This window comes from Hesperophylax consimilis, chromosome 31 (assembly GCF_061612785.1).
Source record: "Hesperophylax consimilis isolate HC1 chromosome 31, BYU_Hcon_1.0, whole genome shotgun sequence".
Lineage (NCBI taxonomy): Eukaryota > Metazoa > Arthropoda > Insecta > Trichoptera > Limnephilidae > Hesperophylax > Hesperophylax consimilis.
In genome coordinates this window covers 1,730,953-1,737,604 of record NC_142866.1, presented here as the reverse complement: position 1 = coordinate 1,737,604, position 6,652 = coordinate 1,730,953, and positions in this window count along the sequence as shown.

The following is a 6,652-nucleotide window of genomic DNA, read 5'->3' as shown; positions in this document are numbered from 1 at the left end:
ATTTAAAACACGACATAATTTTTATTCTGTACATCATTTTGAACATCATTCTGAATATCAGCCACGGTGGATTTTGTTAAAATGGGGCAGAATTATTCGAAAATACAATAAAAAATTTGTGAATAAAAAAAATGTATAAAATGGAAATTCTCCATAAATAATTAATGTTTCTATTTATTTATGTTTTTGACAAGTATGTATCCCCCCGCCCGTCCAAAATAAAACTGGATAGTCAAAAATTTCCAGAACCACAAACTTGTAGATTTTATTCTTGTATCACGCGACATTATATTCTGTAACTATAAAAACAAACAGTATTCGGAACCCTAATTTGGTTACATGTATACTTTAATCATTCACCCATTAAAAATATAACTTTTAATAATTGTCATTATTACGGATATTTCGAACTACAATTGGTAGAAGTATACTTCTTCAGATTCCTTAATCTTTCGAGAAGATAACAAAAAAACAATTTATTTTATTTGAAACCACCATTTACTTTCATTTAATCATGTACCGTACACCTTTCGTTCAGAGAACTATTAAAAAACCACAATTTTTTTCGATTTTTGCGAAGATTATCTACCTAAAAATAGATCTGTTAAAAAACAAGCAATTATAATCGGAACCACAATTTTATCGCAAATGTACATAGTACTTATCATCTTCCTTTCCATAAGAAAACTATTAAAAAGAAATGTTTATAATTGGAACTATAAATTTCTTCCATTCATTCGAGGATCATTTACCAAAAAATAGATCTGTTAAAAAACAACGAATTATAATTGAAACTACAATTTTATCGCAATTACATGATACGTATCACCCCCCTTTCGATAAGAGAATTATTAAAAACAAAACAATGAAAATAACTTCAATTTTCTTTTACATTTATTCATATACGTGTCACAGACCCGTAAACATGAGCATAATTAAAATCCTCAAATATTATTCAAAACCTTAAACAAAATACCGATATTCTAAAGATTTGTATCACAAATATTCAAGAACCCAACCACAAGATTATTTTAAACTAGATACTTTTATTCTGTACAACGTTATAGAACAAATATCACCCCCTCCTTTACATAGTAACATTAGTATTCTGTACAGCAATCTAATATTAAAATTACTTATAAATTAGAAATTATCAATTCAGCTTCTTTTAAATTATGTAAAGTGGCGTTAAAATTATTTCTAACAAATTTTATTCCCAGCTACATGAATGTGATTTCAAGTCCAATGAAAAAATATTTATTCATGGAAAAAGCGGATATGTGATTTTAAACTAGCATTGGTAATCAAAATCTAAAGGAGTATAAGTACCTACTAGAGAAAAAATAAACGAATTACTGACTGTTAGTATTGAGAACAATTGCTACGGCCAAATGTAGTGATCTCTATATCTCTCGACCATTCAATGTAATTGTAATATCTATTCATTGTAATGACACAATGCGAGCCACGTCCAGAGTATGTTATCACAATAATGACTGATATTTTGCCGAATGAAACTAGTGCGAGCTCCCATCGTACGGTTATTCGTTGTTCGTTTCCAAATAACTTAACACCATCGAGTACCTACGTTTTTTAACTGCTAATACAACTGATTTTTTATTCTACTAGTCTTAGAATTGACTATAAGATATTAATTGTCTCTAAATAAATTACTTAAGAGTTATTAATAATTTATAATTCTAAGAAGAAACGTCGGAAAGGGATTATTTTTTAAATGATTGGTGGTAGGTAAGTAGTTCAACAATGATATAAATTTGCTACGTATATTTATTACTGATCTGAAAGTGTTAAATACTTCAAATATTCCTAGGCCATCAACTAATTTTACGTAATCTGATTATTGAATAAAATTGTTATTGTTGCAAAAATCATCGACATAACAATATAAGAGGCTTTGAGGCATGATTCTTGATGGTTTCTAGTTCAATGATGAACGCGAACTTTCGAATGTGGCTAGACCAAGCTATTACTTATTATCTGAATATATTTTCAAAGTGTTTTTGATGCATTCATTCTTACGGAATTTCTAATAGAGAAAATATTTCTAATAAGTTTTTCTTAGTGAATTTATTATAATCAGGACCCCAATATTTTCAAATATGTTATGGCCGATGCTAATTTTTATTATCTTTTTGAAATAATGGAAGTTTTATTAAAGCACAAATTTCTAATAAATATTTTTTAATAGATGTTATCACTTAGTATCGACATTAGTATAGTAACGAAAGAGATTATTTTATATAAGGCTTTTTTAGAAAGTAATTAAAAAAATTATCAACAAAGATTTAACTCAATTTTCAACAAAATTCAGAAATTTTGTGGAAGAAAAACCGGCGATTTGTTAATACTATTTTAATAACGAAACTGTTTTAAATAAAGTTTATTTAATTTTAAAATTTAAAAACTCATATTTAAAAAAAAAAAATTGTTTTTTTTTTTTTTTTTTTTTTTTCTTTAAAAAGAAAGACAAACATTATAAATTATATATTATAAACTTCAATGAACTCCAACTAGAATAATAGACGGTAATTTTGGGGATTAATTTTTTAATAAAATACTAAATATATATAAAAAAAATTGTTTAAATTAAAACCGAAACATTTTAAATTAAAACCCTTAGCTTTTCATAAGCTTATTAAATAAAACTAAATATTTTGTTACAAATTGAGAAAGTCACGCGGCCGATGTAGAATGTTCACGGAGTAGTATTATATCGAAAAAAAAATTACGTTTGGTTTTTCTTCCATATTCCGGACGAAATCAGGCTCTAATCTATATAAAATATGCATTTAATCTTAAGAGAAAACTGAATGATTTAACAGTACCAAAACCTTATAGAGTAATTAAACCTGTTTCTATGTTAGTGTCTTATTAGATACAAATTTAATTTTAGGATAACATGTATATCATACGTTGTATTTAATCTATTAAACAAGCACTTGTGCAATAGGGTAGTATGGAAATAATGATGGAAATATAATTATCACTGTAAAGTAGTAAAGCAGTTTAAGCAAATAATACTGAGCTCTTACTTATTTACAATAGTTAATAATATTAATTTACAAAGGTATCTTTACCTAAAAGCATTATTGTGAATGCCGTCAAAATTATAAAAAAAAGCTATTACTATTCATCCACCTTAAGAAGGGGTCACTTATTGATCCTCGGTGAACACCATCAGTAAATAGTATAAATAATCATTGACAATTTGTAACAAAGGCCTATCACAATTATTGGTTCAGCTGGCCGCTTAAAGTGTCTCGAAAGTGATAATTCTCTGGAAATTAATTCAATAATGATGATGATTTAGGTTTAACGATGTTTAGTGGTCTAGTTAATGGTAGCTGAAGTGCAAAGCTTATAATGTAACGAGAAATATGCCTATTGTTAATTTTTATTTTGACATCATGTTTCAAGGTATCTTAGCGCATGATAATTAAAAAAAAATCTATAGTAGTTGTGAATAACTTAATTATCTTACAATCTAAATGTATTTCAAGGGCAGTTGCTATTTTCTTTTATATTAATTTATTTTTAAATGGATTTTTTCGAATTCATATTTAATTTTTTAGAAAGCGGTAGATCATTATTTGTGAAATTTTAACAATGAAATGGAAAACATTGCCACTATGAGATTAAGCGAAAGAGCAAAGACTAGAAAATTATTTATTATTTTTGAGTAAATAAATCATAGAATAACTTGCGATTTTAGTAAATTTGTTAGTACAACAATCTACAACGATGGTTACCAAGCATCATTATTATTATCATATTAATTTTATTTCTATTAATTATTTCACATTATATTATTTTAAAATTGTAAAATGGGGGCCTTAACACGGGTAAAGCACCCAATGGGGCCCAAATGATCAAATATTGTTTTATAATATGCAAAGTATTGTATCTAATAAAAAAATAAAAATTATCACTTTCTCGGGAGGAACGGAAACAAGATATTGAATGAGAAATCAAAATGAAATACAATTTGTTCCTGAAACTTTGCAACTGCCCTAAGTACATAAATAAAATCAGAACAGTTTTACATAAGATGAAAAATTTCACAAACCTTTGTCGACGCCTGCGACAGCGGCGCGGCTGCGGTGAAGGCAACAGACAAAGTGCTGGGAGACGCGATAATACCGGTACTCGAAGCACTAACTTGTATGGTAATCTCGTGATCAAAGCGTCTGTGAGCGCACATTATAATATAAGCGTCAAAATTCAAATAACGCGAGTCCAAACACTAAAACTAGCGCGACAGTGGCTTCCACAGTAAATCCAAAAACTATTTTCTCTAATGTGACCAAAACTCAATAGCAACTTACGTGCATTCGCAGCGTGAATATTAGCGTTCTATCACGATTCGCTTTCGCATCGACCTTTGTAGATGTATCTCACAGGCTTGGTTCTTTTGTTGAATACATGTATTAGTGGTGAGTGATATAATCTGCAGTACGGTCGTACCGAAAGCGAGTCGTTCAAGGATTGTATTGTAGCGACGTGTGCGTTTAGACATCGCAAGGGCTGGCGAGCTCCGGGCGCGAGATGCGTCGGTCCTTGAGGATCTGGCCGGACAGCGAGCGCTGAAGGGAGCCGGAGCGGACGTTGGTTCCCGTCTCCGACTTGGACTTCTTCACCTTGCTGCCCCCCGCTACCGGAGTCTTGCCCTTTCCTGATGCCTGCGCTGTCTCGGCCGGGGACACTTTACCTGCCAAACGAATTGCCTTAACCTAGCGCCACAAGAACGTTTTTTCAGTCACGGTTATTCCTTCACGCTTTTTCCTTCACTTCTAATGCATCAAATGACATTAGTCACATTACGTGGATTAAGTGTTTATGTGCACGTAACGTTTAAAATCGAATCCAATGCATTTAGAAGTGAAGGATAAATCGTGAGGGAATAGCGCGCTTGTAGCGCTTGGCTTATGAGTAAACACAGACAAAATGGAATTCATTTACCTGATGCTATTACTATTTACTAAAAGAAACACTAGCAGAACCCATGCATTTTGTTTTAAGATATATATATACGTGAAAAAATAAACTAGCTAATTGTAAATAAGGTTTAATTCTTAAATTCGGATTGCAAACACTCGTGGGGTTTGTTTTGGTACACCACACAATGTATCTGAATGTAGAATTACGAAAAAATAATCCTCTGAATTTTACTGATATGTCACTTTTTATTTTACTTTAATTACAGTACTTACAAATTGCAATATTTAAAAAAAAATTGTTACAATAAATGAAGTTACGAAATTATTAAACACAACTATTTGTCTCATCTATCATATCAGAGCTCATAAATGTGTTAATTAATTAATATTAATTAACAGTGGTACACTTTTCTATAGGGATGACGTATATCTCATCGTATTAAAATAATCAAATTAATTTATCATTTTATTTCTTCCAAATAGGTTTGAAAAATTGTAGATACCCACATTATTAGAATAATTTTAAAAAAGTTAATGAAGTTTCAGCGATGATTTCTCGAATGAATTCAATACTTATAAAAACATCAGAAATGTATTTGAATGAGGCAGTTCTTTGATAAATGATACACGGAGAAATATGAGTATGGAGATGACGATGTGTGGTTGATGGAGTCGGGATGAATAAAAAACATTTTTACCTTTCTCGATGTCTGTGTTCGACGATGCCTTGCGGCACACGACGACTCCAGCATTGTTGAGGAAGTATTGGGTCTTTTCTTTGTCCTTGGATGAGTCCTACACCGGAAAAGAAACAAAAAAATCAGCATTCCGAACAAATTATAAACTTTATATATTATAATCGTATTATGTATATTTAACCATAAGGTAGGTAAACTATGGTATAGTCAAATGTAAAAAAACTTCGCTATATTCATTACCATTCAATTCATAATGACAAATTATTTAAATGAACTAAATTTTGTACAGTGTACGTAAAAGTATGTTAGGTACGAATCAGAAAAAATGTTTTTATATCCCACTAAGAACTGATGACCGTTAAGTTCTGTCGTAGTGAAGTTATCACTTTTCTGTGGCATAGGTCAGCCTATATATATTTATATCTTACTTGCTGACGTTTACCCGGCGTTGCTCAGGGTTATAAAAGGTTTGGAGTAAGTTCGTTTCTCATACCAGTGCAGAGGTAATACTTTAAGTCTTCCTTGGGCGCACCCGACACCTTCTACCATTTAAACCACTCTCTAAAAACTCCTGACACTAATAAGAACAATATCTGAAGTTTTCAGAGAAATCGGTCCAGTAGTTTTTAGTCTCTCACCGAATCATTCATTTTTGTTTACTTGTACTCGAACACAAGTAATCACAAAATCATTGGTTCATAGCAAAATAACTTCATACAAGGCGTATTATTTAGAGTGGTTTGACTAAAGTGAAGTAACGAAAACATGTTGATATCGAAACAATACCGGCTTCCAAAAAAAATGCGATAAATTATTGACAAAAAAAATTAAATGTTTTTTCTACCCGTCTCAGATGTCTTCATCGTCTGTTGACGTTTGCCGGCTAACCCAGTTTGCCGGCAGATAGAAGGTTTTTCAATAACTTGATATCTTAATATATAAATATCACGACTTAATAATCTTTTGTATTTATGAAGTGTTAAATAGAAAATGTCT